The following is a 15,994-nucleotide window of genomic DNA, read 5'->3' on the forward strand; positions in this document are numbered from 1 at the left end:
GTACACACAAATACGAGCTTCCCTCTGGCATGAAGAACCCGCACAGACTCCTGCACAATGAGCTGGGCCAGCCTGAAAAAGCTCCAGCTGAGCTCTAGGAGGCAGAATCTGGGCCAGAGCTATTAATGGGCCACGTCGAGTGAGAGGTCAGGGAGTGGGAAGGGCTCCTTTGGGGACAGGAGTATGTCTACAAGAAGCAAACCATCTATCCCAGCCACTGCAAGGGAAGCCATCTACTTGGCACAAGCACGTATCACCCCACAAGGGAGGGTTCCCCTCTTCTGGTTCACAGATCAGAAACGTTCAGGTGGTAGGTGACTCAGGTGCCTTCTGCAAGCCTGGATCCAGGGCTCAGAATGGTCTTCACGGGTCCAAGATTGCAGTTACACACACATCAACCCCTGGCAACAGAATTAACTGTAAAAGATCTTGCAGAATTCTATCAAAACATCACTTATGTCCCCTTCCCGGCTCCAGATAACCAGTTGTATAGAATTTTTCAATCTTTGGCAGTTGGCTCACATAGAATCTGAATAGAGGGCAAGGCAAAAATCAGCCTCTGCCCCAGGTCATTCCCCCACAGGGACGTCTTCCTATGTCATACAATTTGAAGATGTGGAATGGTCACTATCCTCTTTGGCTGCACCCACTCAGTCTGTAAACATGTATTTGGCATTATGTGCCAGCCACTGGTTGGCCTAGACATCAGGGTTCAGAATGAATACCCCACAGTCTCAAACCCTCCATCAATGACCTACTGACAACCCTCCTCCTAAGGCTGTTCCCCCCGCCCCCATTTAATAAGGAGAAGAGAATAATAAACAATTATAAAAACACTTGGGAAAACACAGGAATGCGTATAAGAGGTACACAGCATGAGATTAACAAATGAGCTTGCAGGTCAAGGTGACGTTTAATGCAGGTCCTGAAGGATGAAGAGGCAATCCTAAACCGAGAGGGAAGTATGTGACGGATGCTGTGGGCTGGTCCAAACCCCTCCCCATCAGCCTGCTGGGGGAAACTGGGAAGCTCCAGCCCCCATTTCACAGACTTACTTGCAGCTAAGGTCTGGGTACAAATTACATTCCACCGTTTAGATGCCTTTGAGTGGGATGTGAACAATAGAAAAGAACTAACCCAACCTCTCTGCCCTCTTTTTGGGCTGCTTCTGCTGGCAAAGAAGGCCACGGGAACGTGAGGAGATTCTGCAAGAGCATTTCAGGATCTATCCTCTAGTTCTGTCTTCCAATAGGCATTTGAAATGATAACAGAGGTCCTTTTTCCCAGAAAAGCTCACCTGGAAGCTTCAGAAATATAAGCATCCCTGGTGAATTGATTCTATGCTGATCTGAAGGTGATTCCTTCCAGTGATTGTGTTAGCATTGAATTCCTTGTACTGAATGCCTTTCTACCTTTTCTTAAAATACTTAAAGTGATTTCTATTTATTGCACTCAACTTTGGCTTATAGGAAACTTAAAACCAAACAGATGCTTAAAGATGGAAACTTAAAATTTTTGTCCTGAGCTTACTGAGTTTAAAGGCAAGGACAATGCCATTACCATTTGAAAATGAGTTACGGGGGAGGGGGAAGGGGGGGGGGCTGGGTGGCTCAGTTGGTTAAGCATCTGACTTCGGCTCAGGTCATGATCTCTTGGTTTGTGAGTTTGAGCCCCACGTCAGGCTTTGTGCTGACAGCTCAGAGCCTGGAGCCTGCTTCCAATTCTGTGTCTCCCTCTCTCTCTGCCCCTCCCCTGCTCACACTGTCTCTCTCTCTCTCTCTCTCTCTCTCTGTCTCTCAAAAATAAATAAACATTAAAAAAATAAAAAAGGAAGTGAGTTACCTGACACACAATGGCAAAACAAGCCCTAAAATTAAGACCTCTGAACTTCCAGCTATGATATTCCAGCTGACTTGCCTTCCTACCATAAACAATCCTAAAACTGAGGACAGTGTATAAGGAAACTGTTTCAGACATGTGAACTACACAAGACTGAAATCCTCAAGAAGAGGGGAATTCACAAATGAGCCTCATAATTACCCCAGATCTCATAAAAACCTCCTGACTGTGAACTGGAGTCCAGGCACAGCATGAAGTCACTGGGCTGAAGAAGCAGATGGCCAGAATCTGTGGGTCCGGGCACTGTGTGGAGGGGAGCGGGGCGGAAGGGAATGCTCTAAGGCAGCGATAAGAACCGGGCTGCACGAACACAGGGTGAGACCCCAGCTGCACGCCACAGACAGTGGGCTGGAGACATTGGAGCTTGAGCAGGGCCCATGAAGCTGAAATCCCACCCCAGAGAGACAGAGAGGAGTAAGACCTCATTAAAACCTTATTAATACTGAGGTAACAGAGGGCCCTGATTTAGTTTTAAAGATCATACCTTAGAGTGAGGCCCATACTAGGCACATCCTAAAAGATCCTAAAATCAAGACATGATAAGATCTACAGCAGACTTTAGAGATTGGGTCCTCTCCAAATGATAGGATTTAATAAACATCTTGGACTTCTCACAGATTAATCTTAACAAGGCACAAAATCTAACCAACACAAATTCAAGATGGTTGGCTATCAACTGAGTCATCCTCCAAAAAAATAAATAAAATCAATACTCTCCACTTTGTTCAGTAAAAAGTTCAGAAGTACGACACATGCAAGCAAATAGAAAATATGACCTATAGTCAAGAAAAAAAAAAGTCAATTAAAAATCAAGCCTGAATTAGCACAGATGTATTATTTAGCAGACCAAACCCATAAAGCAGCTATCGTGTTCATTAACTTAAAAGAAAATATAATCTAAATGGGTGAACAGAATTTCAGCAATGACATCAAAACTATATAAAAGAACCAAATGAAAATTCTATAATTAAAAAATTGAGGGGTGCCTGGGTGGCTCAGTCACTTAAGCATCTGACTCTTGATCTTGGCTCAGGTCATGATCTTGTGGTTTTGAGATTGAGTCCCACGTTCAAGCTCTGCACTGACAACACAGAACCTGCAAGGGATTCTCTCTCTCCCTCTCTCTCTGCCCCTTCCCTGCTCTCTTTCACTCTCTCTCTCAAATTAACTTTAAAATTTTTGAAATATGGGGCACCTGGGTGACTCAGTCGGTTGAGCGTCCGACTTCGGCTCAGGTCATGATCTCACGGTCCGTGAGTTCTAGCCCCGTGTCAGGCTCTATGCCGACAGCTCGGAGCCTGGAGCCTGCTTTGGATTCTGTGTCTCCCTCTCTCTCTGCCCCTAACCCACTTGCATCCTGTCTCTGTCTCTCTCAAAAATAAATAAACATTTAAAAAAATTAAAAATTTTAAATAAAATAATTGGATGGGCTTAACAGCAAATCAAAAGTTATAAAAGAGTCAATAAAGTTGAAACTAAATCAACAGCAATTCTCCAACAGGGAGAACAGTGAGAAAAATATTGGACAAAACAAATGAACAGGGCTTTTAGGACAACATTACATGTGGAATAAGAATCCCAGAAGGAAACCAAAATGAGATAAAAAGCAGGAATTCTTAAAGCCCTTAATAATCTATGTACATTAAGAAATTTACAAAATGTTCAAAACGGACCATCCTCTGCAAAGTCTGCCAAGTTTATTTGACCCCAGAACTTTTGTCGCACGGAGCCTATCACAGAACCATGTTCTACGGAATTCACTCTGGGAAACATACCCTTACAGACTGGACATGCAGGTCAGGCATTTCTTGGGAAGGTTAGCTCAGGTGAGTGAGTGATCCTGGGCTCCCCAGGGTGATGATATTCGGGGGATGTGTAGGAGTTACAATGACAACACTCTAGGAGGTCAGGGAGGACACAGAAAGGGACATGAGAGTGGCTGAAGACAAACACCTTCCACAAGCCAACCCTGGCTCAGAGCCAGCTCCAGCTCTACCACTGGCGCCAGTGGTCCCCAGGGAAATCTGCGTCGAGGACTCAGAAAACTCATTTCCACCAAAGAAGACAGGAACCTTGGAGAAGCGCCAAAATCTGTATGGAAAGGATTGCTTCGTGTTTTCGTTTCATTTTCTGAAAGTGATGGAATTGTAAGGAAGGCCACCCAATGCAAAAGAAATAGCACAAAACCACAAATCACAGTTCTCCGGATCACAGCCAAGTCTGACCAACACTTTCTTTTTTTTTTTTTTTTTTTTTTTTTTTTTCAACATTTTTTATTTATTTTTGGGACAGAGAGAGACAGAGCATGAACGGGGGAGGGGCAGAGAGAGAGGGAGACACAGAATCGGAAACAGGCTCCAGGCTCCGGGCCATCGGCCCAGAGCCTGACGCGGGGCTCGAACTCACGGACCGCGAGATCGTGACCTGGCTGAAGTCGGACGCTTAACCGACTGCGCCACCCAGGCGCCCCTGACCAACACTTTCTATGTGACAAATGGAAGGACCCAGAGAATATTAAACAAAATCTACTGCAAAATATAAAACAAAAATTCGCAAGTAATGACTCTGAGACAGGTCACGTGGGTCACGCAATAAAATCCTGCAAATACATAACCCTTTCATTTACAGAGTACTTGCAAGTTCATTACTACATTGCATGCTTATGACACCCCATGAGGCGTGTGGCACCTTTTCTGTTTTACAGATGAAGAAACTGGGACTCAGGCAAAGACTATGAATTTCCAGGGGCTACCTAATTAACAGCAGGACTGAGACCCAAATGCAGTTTGCTCCTCCTAATAACCCGCTACTTTCTGTTAACAAAAAATCATGGAAAACATATGTCAGTGAGAATCTATCTATGGACTTGCCTCTTCTGGACCAGTCATGTAAGTGGAACCACACAATATGTGGTCTTCTTGACCAGCTGGCCTCCCTCAGGTGGCATAGTGTTTTCAAGGCTCATCCGTGTTACAGCATCTATTGTACCAGTACTTCTGTCCTTTTTATTGCTGAGTAACATTCCATTGTATAGACATACCACACTTTTTATCCCTTCATCAGTTTGTTTTTAATGTTTATTTTTCGAGAGACAGAGAGACACAGCATGAGCAGAGGAGGGGCAGAGAGAGAGGGAGACACGGAATTGGAAGCAGGCTCCAGGCTCTGAGCTGTTAGCACAGAGCGTGACATGGGGCTAGAACTCACGAACCGAGAGATCATGACCTGAGCTGAAGTCAGAGGCTTAATTGACTGAGCCACCCGGGTGCCCTGCTTCATCAGTTTTGATCAGTCATTTCAAGCAGCTGAATGGTAGTCTGTTGTCGGTGCCCTTATTGTTACAGCTGATCCGCTGATGATGGACATTTGGATCTCCAACTGTTTTAACTTCTACAGACAACAATTGCAAATCACATATTTATAAATATTTATTTATACACATATGATAATACCCTTAAACTTGTAAAATGGAAACTTCTGAGTTAAAGAGCATTCATGGACTTAAGGTTTTTTGGTGTGTACTGGCAAATTTCCCTCCATGGAACAGTGTTTCATAAAATGGATTTATCATCAGTATGCTCAGTCCTATATTTCTATATAAAAGGATCAAATGGTAATTTTAGAATTGAAAACTGAAATAAAATAATTGGACAAGCTTAAGAGCAAATCAAAAATCACAAGAGTCAATTAGCTGACAGCTGATTCTGCCATTTATATGGAAATACATACAGCGACAATAGAAAAGAAAATCTTCAATGAGAACAAAGTTGGGGTGCCTGGGTGACTCAGCTGGCTAAGCATCTGAGTCTTGATTTCAGCCCAGGTCACGATCTCACGGCTTTGTGGGTTCAAGCCCCACATTGGGCTCTGTGCTGACAGTGAGGAGCCTGCTTGGGATTCTCTCTCTCCCTTCATCTCTCTTTCTCTCTCTCTGCCCATCCCCCACTTGCACTGTCTCTGCCTCTCTAAAGTAAGTAAATAAAAACTTAAAAAACAAAAGAACAAAGTTGAAGAACTCAGACTGCAGATTATCAAGATTACAGTAATTAAGATGGTGTGATATTGGTACAAGGACAGAAGAAAGACAAATGGGGGTGCCTGGGTGGCTCAGGTGGTTAAGCATCCAGCTCTTGATTTTGGCTCAGGTCATGATCTCACAGTCTGTGAGTTCTAGCCCCATGTCGGGCTCTGCGCTGGCAGCATGGAGCCTGCTTGGGATTCTCTCTCTCCCTCTTTCTCTGCCCCTCCCCTGCTTATGCTCTGTCTCTCCCAAAATAAACACTTTAAAAAAAAAAAAAAAAAAGGAAGAAGAAGACAAATAGAACAGAATAGTGAGTCTAGAAGAATACCCACACAAATATAAAGTCACCTGATTTAGGACAAAAGTAATATGCAGAACCATAAAGATGAGACATTTTATTCTGTTTAATAGATGATATTAGGACTGTAGGATACCATATAAAGGAAAAAGTAAATCATGACCCCATACCTCACACCATAAACAAATCAATTCCAGATGAATTATACGTCTAAATGTGAAAGATAAAACAATAATGCTTTTAGATGATAATACAGGAGAATAGAAACATGACCTTGAAAGAAGCAAAATTTTTCTGAACAGGACACGAAAAACAGTAACCACTAAGTGGAAGATAATACATTGGACATTTTTAAGATTTAAAGCTTTGTCAAAAATCACCACTGAATAAGATATTTTCAGTATGTACATCCAACAAAGGGCTCATGTCCAGTATAACTAGAAAACTCCAAATCAGTAAGAAAAATACAGATAACCCAATAGAATATGGTTAAGAGAACTGAATGCAACCCCACAGAGAAGATATTAAAATGACCAACAAACACACGAAAAGATTCTCCACTGGTGACAGAGAAATGCAAATTAAAACCACAATAAGGACCAACTACAAGCGTACCAGAAGAGTTTAATTTTTTGTAAACGATGAGTATATACAGTAACTGAAACTTTCTTACTGTGCTGCTGACATGAGCTTATGGTAACACAGTCACTCTGGAAAACTGTTTTCAAGTACTTACAAAAGCAAAGGTGTGCCCTAAGACCCAGAAACTCCATGCTTAGGTATATACCCAACAAAAAGAAATCCCCCTATGCACCACAAGACATGTAATCAATAGACTGTTCAAAGCAACATTATTCACAGTACTCCAGTACTGGAGGAGAAAAAGTCCAACAACCAAATAAATAAATCAGTAAATAGTGATATATGCATATAGTAGTAAATGGTGTGGCAATAAAAATGAACCATTGCTCCCATCCAAGTATGAACCAGGCCTGACCCTGCTGAGCTTCTGAGAGCTAAAGATTTTGTGTGTGCGTGTATATATATATATATATATATATATATATATATGAATATATATAATGAAATATATATTATATATATGAATATACATAATGAAACACATATTATATATATGAATATATAATGAAATATATTATATATATGAATATATATAATGAAATATATTATATATATGAATATATATAATGAAATATATATTATATATATGAATATATATAATGAAACATATATATGAATATATAATGAAATATATTATATATATGAATATATATAATGAAATATATATAATATATATAATATATAATGTGTGTGTATATATATACATATATATATATATACACACATACACATAATGGAATACTACTTGGTGATGAAAAAGAATGAAATCTTACCATTTGCATAATGTGGATGAAACTGGAGGGTATTGTGCTAAGTGAAATAAATCAGCCAGAGAAAGATAGTTATCATATGATTTCACTCATATGTGGAATCTGAGAAACTCAACAGATGAACATAGGGGAAGGGAAGAAAAAATAAGATAAAAACTGAGAGGGAGAAAAACTGGAATTTAAATTTAAAAAAATGAACTATTGCTACATATAAAAGCATGAATGAACCTCACAGATAAAATGTTGAGCCCAGGAAGCTAAAAACACGGGAAAATAAACACTACATGATTTCATTTATGCAAAGTCCAAAACAGGTAAAGATATTTGATGGTAAATGAGGATCATGGTTAATTTTTTGGCAATAGTGATCAAGGGTCTGTTTTGCTCACACAGGGGTATCCACTTTGTTGAAATTCACCAAGATTTGTGCTTAGGATTTATGTTCTTTTCCACTTGGATATCATGCTTCAATAAAAAGTTCATTTAAAAACAGGTGATACCCAAGGCCACTGGGTGAACCCTTCAGGCCCCACTGTTTTAAAACAAGTCCTTGTGTGTGTCTCTGTACTCACCCAATAGCACTACCCACCGTCCATCTGCAGAAGGAGGAAGGAGGAAGCAGGAAGCAGGAAAAGCAGTGTGGTCTGATGGGCAAGGAGGTCGGAGAGGAGAGTGGTCCAGGAGAACAGACTCTAGGAACTCAATGGTCTGGAGACTCAGCTGTGCTTCTTGGCCCCTTGGCTCAGGAGGACTGGCATTAGAGAAACAGGGGCGAGCACTGCTTCTCTGTCAAAAGTGGGGGGGACAGCAGGGAAGGTAGCACTTCCTGCCACCTGCCACCAACTGCCACTGAGTCAGCTGAGACCTGGTTCTTTCTCCATCACACAGCCATTGGCAAGCAATACACCTCAGTCCCTCGACCTCCAGAAATGGTTCCAAACCATCATTAGGAGAGTAGCAACCAAAGGCCAAATTCCACGCAGAGAAAATTACTTAAGGGTGTCAAATGTAATAAGGAAAGTGCGCATTATTTAAAACGAGAAAGCGACCACAGAAGGTGAAGACTGCCTACAACTCAGAGAAAGACCGTAAGAATGCTCTTTGAGCCCACGCCACCTTTCATTGAGTTGCTTCTCTAAATCAGCTCTAAATCTCAGGAAGGGTGTGACGGTCTTTCCCTTGGCTCCATACGGGTTGTTTTCTGCCAGGGAAGGGGACTCGGGAGGGTGCTCTGTACTCTTCCCTTGTAGAGGAGGTGCACGCGGCTGTGATCTCCTCTGCCCCACAGTGAGAGATGAAGAGAATACCTCTCCTCGCCAATGAGGGGAACTGGGGAAGGGGCCTAGTTCCTCCTTATTCCAAATGCACAGAAACAAACAACGACACGCTCAACCCTGACTAAGTTTTAAGCAGTTGCAAACTCAAACACTGGTGATGGGAGCAATCCAAGAGAGTCAGAGGGTGGCAAATCCAATGATGTGGCCTGAAAATCTAGCCACCATGTCTCAACGCACCATGACATGCAAGATTCCAAGCCCAGAGAGGCTTTCCTGCCCAAACTCTGGAGTCAACCTCTACCTATACACTTCAACGCTCATGGTACTCTTGTCTTCTCTCCTCCTTCCTCAGCACACTCGCTCTCTTCATTAATGCACTCTTCCCAATTGACAAAGCATGCTGTCCACCCCTCAGAAATCCTTAAATCCACATTGTGACAGATTGAGACGATGTGGAATACATATTACGTAAATTTCAATGGCCTCTGACATATGTGGTAACGTTCATTCATTCATCCACTCACTCACTCAGTTAACAAATATTCACTGAGCATCTGGTATGTGTCTTTTCTCCTTTGCTAAATCTCTGGCTGGAGTGGATGAGTCCAGAAATGAGAAAGCAGGAACATTATAGGGTCAGGGGTTCCTCCATTCTAGATTTCAGTTAGCTTTCTCCCCAGGGATGGTGGGTAGCAGGTCAGTTTTGACTGCCCAGAACTCAGTGATCCTTTTTCTGCTAACAGTGCTCTGGTTTCCCTCTGGGAGACGACCCCACTCTTAATATATAGGCTTGGGGCAGCACAGTCTCCATGCATGGCTCGAGAAATAGAACACGTGACTCAGCTAAACCAATCAGAGAACTGCCCTGATTTTGCTGCTGTGATGGGTAAAACACAAGCCGGTCAGTGTTGAGGCACAATGAAACTTCTGGGAAAGAAACCATGTTCCACTGGATTTGAAATTATAGGAACATGAAGCTGGAGCTGCTGCAGCCATTTTGTAACCATGTGGGGAGAATCCATCCAAGAGGGGAGAGAAAAAGAAGCTGAGAGGCAGTGAGGGGAAAACTGGGTCCTGTTGAGATTGTTTAAGTCTCTGAATCAAACCACACTTGAATCTGTGTCTACCTAGAGTTTTCACATGAGCCAGGAAATTCCCCTTATTGTTAAGACACTTGGAGGGGCACACTTTGTTGTGCTTGCAACAGAAGGATACATATCTGCTGTGCCAATTATCTAACATAAACAAGAAATCCCTCAAATATGAAGATTAATGTCCTGATAAACGCCCCCCCCCCCCCCCCCCCGCCGCAGGTCTACATGAGAGTTTCATATTCCTCCTCCTAACAGAACCTTGACCTCATCGGCCTTTAACAGAAGAAAGAGATTTTCCATGCCCATCCCCAATCCTCAGCCAGTAATTTGACAACAAAGGGCACCAGGTCTGACCCTCTTCTCTTATTCCAAGATTTCTCCCCCAGCTGGACGATGGCGGAGAGGTGGGCAGTCTTGCCCAAATCACAAAAGCCCTCGCAAAATAGGTTACCTCCATATTTCTGGGACTGAGTTCTTTAGGAACCCAGGAAGGCTCTGTGGAGTCACCACGACCAGAGCCGGCCTCAAGAGCTTTCACAGCCTGTGCTCCATCACTGGCCTTTTCTGACTGCTGTACACAAAGGAAGCGGATGATTCTCTTCACAGTGGGGCCACCGGCTCTCTCCTTCCAATCCATTAAGCATGGCGTGGAGCCTGTAACTCTGCACACGCCATGCTGTTCTATATAAATAGGGACCATCCATCAGAAATGTCACAGACAGGAAGCCAATGAAGTTTCTACAACCAATTTACAATCAGGATCTGCCGTGAAATGCACACGGAAAATGCCTTAACAGATTGAAACGATGTGGAATACATATTACGTATGGCCAACAGAGCCCTGCTAAATCTGGAGGATGAAGTGCAAAGAAGAAAAAATGGAACACGCATGAGAGAACAAATGAAATGCAGGTGGGGTCTATATTCACATTGGAAAATGGAAACAACAGTGTGGCAAACAGAAATAGTGTAACGATGTCCCATTTTTTTCTCCATTCCGCCAAGTCAGCAAACCAGGGGCGCTCTTGCAAATAAATGTTCTTCTTGATGCTGAATTTATTACCACCAGGCTAAAAAGTATAAGAATTGAAGATTTCTATTTAGACAGAAAATAAATTTAACCAAGGGGATAGCAAGGCATGTTTTCTGAGCCTCAGCTGCCAATTCCCTTCAACCTTGTCCCAAAAGATTTACTCACAAGTGTAAAATTCCAACCTGGGCTCAGCGGGGTAGCTTAATTTTTAGAAGCTTGAAAACTACCTTGCAGGGAAAAGAGGAAGTTTGTCCATCATCCTCATCATCAACATCCTGAACACTCAGGCTCAAGACATGGCCTTGCACAGGGGAGAGATACAAGACATTGTAATTATTCTAATAATTACTCAATTATTCTAATGATGACTAGCGGTATCTTTCTTTCCATAGGTGTTGATGCAAACGAAAGAGATGTTTAAATGCTGACACAATCTTCATCAATATCACCATCATTACCACCATCATGATGCCAGACAGTACTTAAAGACCACTGGTTTTACTCCAGGGACAAGAGGGAGTTCATATAAAGTGAGTACTATCATATGCCCCCTTTAGAGCTGATAAAATCTAGACCAGTAGAGGTTAAGAATCAACTAAATGATAGACTCAGATCCCAGCACATCTTTCAGATGCCAGACCGTCAAGAGCTGTGGTCCCTGGATCTCCTGCCACTAATCAAGGGCATTTATAAGCCCCTCAACATGGGTTAGGTATACATTTTCTTCTCCAACGTCTCTGAAACATCAACATCCCTCCTCCTTGGCCCGTTCCTACAATCAACGACCTTCCCAGTCAAGAATGAATCAATCAAACGAGCTTTTAGTAAACATGGAACACTGATAACGGTAGCTGACTTTGCCGAGCGCTAACTGTATGCCAGCCGGTGTGTACATCATTTTATATATGGATTATCGCACCCATTTATCACACTGTCCCCATGAAATATCTGCCATTATCGTCAACATTTGACAGGTAGGAAAACTAAGCCACGTATGGTGTGCGTGAGCCCAAGCACATCCATTTACCAGGAGGCAGAGCTGGGAGCATTCTGCCCCCACTCTCTCCCAAACCAGAACAGCAAGGCTTTCTTGGGCTCTGCTCACCTGAAGCTGCCCTTGCCACATGACCCATGACCTCCACACAGCCTAACCGCATGATCAGTGAGTGCTCAGCTGTCTTCTTCCACTTCATTAGCAGCGTCTGATACACTCGGGCACCCTCCCACTCTTAGCACACACGCTTCAGTAGTCTCCGGTGATTCTCGACTCTTTCCCCGTCCTGCTCGGTCACCTTGATGTCCCTCCCCATCTCCCCGACCTTGAAATGTTAGAGAATCGGGGCTCGGTCCTCATACCTCCTCTCTGCTCTCTCCACTCACTCCCCTGGTGGTGTTCTCCAGGCTCAGGGCTTTAAAACTTTTTTTTTTCAAGTTTGTTTATTTATTTTTGAGAGAGAGAAAGCATGAGTGGCAGGGGCCAGAGAGAGAGGGAGACAGAGAATCCCAAGCAAGCTCCACACTGTTAGCACAGAGCCTGATGCAGGGCTTGAACCCACAAATCGTGAGATCATGACCTGAGACGAAGTCAGCCACTTAACTGACTGAGCCACTGAGGTGCCCCTCCAGGCTCAGGATTTTTTTTTTTTTTCTTTTTAAAAATTTTTTTTTTTTTAACGTTTATTTATTTTTGAGACAGAGAGAGACAGAGCATGAACAGGGGAGGGGCAGAGAGAGAGGGAGACACAGAATCTGAATCTGAAACAGGCTCCAGGCTCTGAGCTGTCAGCACAGAGCCCGATGCGGGGCTCGAACTCACGGACTGTGAGATCATGACCTGAGCCGAAGTCAGACACTCAACCGACGAAGCCACCCAGGCACCCCCAGGCTCAGGATTTTAAATACCATCCATACGCTGATGATTTTCAAATATGTTCTTCCGTTCCAGACTCATCTCCCAAATCCTTAAGAGTATAGTCTACCAACACCCAATACAGATATCTTAAACTGGACGGGTCCAAAACAACTCCCACTGTTCAATGGACAAAAATCCACCCCACCCCCCACCGGCCCAGTCTATGCTGCTCCCCATAGAGCAACTTTGCCCTTGGAGTCACCCAGAGACAGACATCGTGGGGTCACTTTTAACTACCATCCCTGCGATACCTCATGCCCCATCCATCAACAAACCATTTGGGGGCTCCATCTACAAAACAGATCAGAACGGGGCTATTTCTCATCACTCCGCTCACCTGTACCACTTTCCCTGAGTTATTATGTAGCCTCCTAACCGGCCCCCTTGCTCTGCCAATTCCTTTTCCCCCAAGTCTGTTCTCCAGAGAGCAGCGGGAATGGCAGCCTGCTACATTAACCGCCCAGTAAACGAGGTCTTCTGGTATCCGCACCGTGCACAGTCCCACGGAGACTCTGGGCTTGGCAATGTGACTTAGGCCCTGGGAGGCAAGCACAAACTCACCGCATGTTCTCCAGGAACGCTGCCACCATCTTAGAAGAGGCAGCCTCCTTGGATGAAAGACCACATGGAAGGAGAGGGCCAGCCGTCCCAGCTGAGCCCAGCCCCCCAGCTGGGTGAGCTCAGGTGAAACCAGCACAAGCAAGGCCTAGTCACCTCAGACAAAGAAGCCACCAGCAGCAGACCACTGAAACAAGGTGCTTTCAGAACAAGCCTGCTCGGTTCACCCCTCTGCTCAAAATCCTCCGATGGCTCTCCATGTAACTCAGAGCCAAAGCAGGGTCTTAACAATGACCTGGAAGGCCCTCCGGCCACCTTTCTGATGTCACCCCCTGTCACTGCCTCCTCACTCCTCAAGTTCACTAGGCACATGCTGCTGCCTCTACAGGGCTCCCTTCCTCCAGTTATTCCCCTGCCCCTCCCCGCTTCCTCCCTCCTAGAGAGGTCTCCTTGAGAGCCCATGTGAACCAGCCCCCATCCCTTCCTCCTCACCCCATCAGTACCTGCCACTGGTGTACCACTCTGTGTTCACTGCCTGTGTCCCCAACGAGAATGCGAGCTCCTTGAAGGCAGGGACTCTGTCTTTGTTCTCTGCTGTATCCAAAGTCCAGAACAATGCCTTAATCCTGGTAATAATCAACAAAGAGTTGTTGAAGGGAACAAAAGTTGGAATCAGAGAGTCTAATGAATCTGTTCTTTAAAAAATTTTTTTAACATTTATTTATTTTTTGAGAGAGCGAGAGAGAGAGAGAAAATGAGTGGGGGAGGGGCAGAGAGAGAGGGAGACACAGAATCCAAAGCAGGCTCCAGGCTCCGAGCTGTCAGCACCAAGCCCGACGCGGGGATCGAGCCCACGAACCACGAGATCGTGACCTGAGCCGAAGTCGGACGCTTAGCGGACCGAACCACCCAGGCGCCCCCTAACACATCTGTTCTTAACAAAGACACTGCACTGAATCTGTAAAGAAGCTGCTCTAGCTAAGTGCTGGAGGGAGCCAGAAATTTACGTACGTGAGCTGGTCTCATCTCCAGTCCTACCCTGGTTCACCTCACAGGCAGAGCCCCACCCAAGCCCTGAGCCAGTGCACGCCTGGGAAGGAAGACTTGAAGAAAGCTCACCGTCACATGCAAGAGGCATCTAGAAGAGTCTTGATGCCTAGGCCTCGCGTCTCATGTGCCCGGCAAAAGGCTCAAAGACAGGAGTCCCTCCTCCCTGCCAGTGGCTGCCTGTCCCCTCCTCCACCCTCTGCGGGCTCTTCCATTCGATCTAGTTTCCCTTACCTAATGAATACTCACAGGGAACCTACTCTTTGCCAGCTCTAGGAACACCGCAGTGAGCAGGAAGCACGTCCTCATGATACCCACAAGACAACCTACTTCTTTTCACCACTGGCATTCAGGGTGGAGTTGCTCACCATCTAGTGGGTCTGTCCCATGCATTATAGGACATCTAACATCATCAGCCACTCAAAATCCAATCGCTGTGGATAACCAAACTTCCCTTGTCCATTTTCAGTTGTTTCCTAAGATGGCAGGGTCATCCCTGATGGACAACCTGGGGACAGGTTACCCAGCATGGGCCAGAGCCCTGCTTGCCGTGCTCTGTTGCAGGTATTCACTTGCCTGTCTCCCCACCCTGACACTGAGCTCCACCAGGGATGGTTCCATGACTTGATGGCCTCTGTGTACCCACACCAGCACACGTATGTGACACAAAGGCGACCTGAACATGTCCTGCCTGCCTTGCGGGGCTTCATTCCAAACCCTACTCTCCCCAGGGCCGGCTCTTGGTCCCCACCTTCCTCCAAACCAAACCCTACAGCACACCCCCAACCATCTCGCCATCATGTGGCTTTTACCCAAGCTTGAAGAAAATGCTCACCAAATTCATAGTTGAATGAATGAGTCCTCTGGAGAAGTTCATGATATATAGAGAGAGTACAACCCATTAATACTCCCAGGATGGTGTGTAGGGTGCTATAACAGAGAAACATGGTGGGATATTTAGGGGCAGAAAGGAGATCCCCCCCGGCCCCCTCCCCAACACTGTGAAGAGAAAACCTCAAGGTTATAAATTACACCTCATTGTGTTTTGGAATGATAGAGTATTAAGAATAACTTTTCGAATAATTCTTTCAAAACTATCTCAGAGATCGATCACTGCTCTCTAGCACTCTACCAGTAAGCAATCTGATTCCTGAAGCTCACATATACCCCGAATGGATTTGTGTGCCTCCAGACACGGGAAATGTGAGCTGGGGCAGCTGGGTACCCAAGATGAAAAGTCAATTTCACATCACAGTGAGAAAATCATTTTCCCAGACATTACACAAGTCAACAAACAACAATATTCAAGCCTCTGGCACCGGCCTTGTCCAAGGAAATAACTCTTAAATTTAAGGAGAGACACAGCCCGACGAGATTGGGGTGAAGTCACCTGTCTAGAAATTGACAAGACTGGTGACAAAATGTCGAAGCCAAGTTCTCCAG

General features: G+C 44.7%; 1 long non-coding RNA gene across 1 annotated transcript in view; it reads right to left on the minus strand.

The window, feature by feature from the left end:
* The window catches only part of LOC131494679 (uncharacterized), a 301,873-nt gene extending 286,386 nt beyond the window's left edge, over nucleotides 1-15,487 (minus strand). The window contains exons 1-2 of the long non-coding RNA XR_009253546.1: nucleotides 15,387-15,487; nucleotides 14,008-14,130 (exon numbers count right to left, since the gene is read on the minus strand). This is a non-coding gene — a long non-coding RNA (uncharacterized LOC131494679). The remainder of the gene's footprint in view (nucleotides 1-14,007; nucleotides 14,131-15,386) is intronic.
* Nucleotides 15,488-15,994: the final 507 nt, after the last annotated feature.

The sequence above is a fragment of the Neofelis nebulosa genome, chromosome 14 (genome assembly GCF_028018385.1).
Source record: "Neofelis nebulosa isolate mNeoNeb1 chromosome 14, mNeoNeb1.pri, whole genome shotgun sequence".
NCBI lineage: Eukaryota > Metazoa > Chordata > Mammalia > Carnivora > Felidae > Neofelis > Neofelis nebulosa.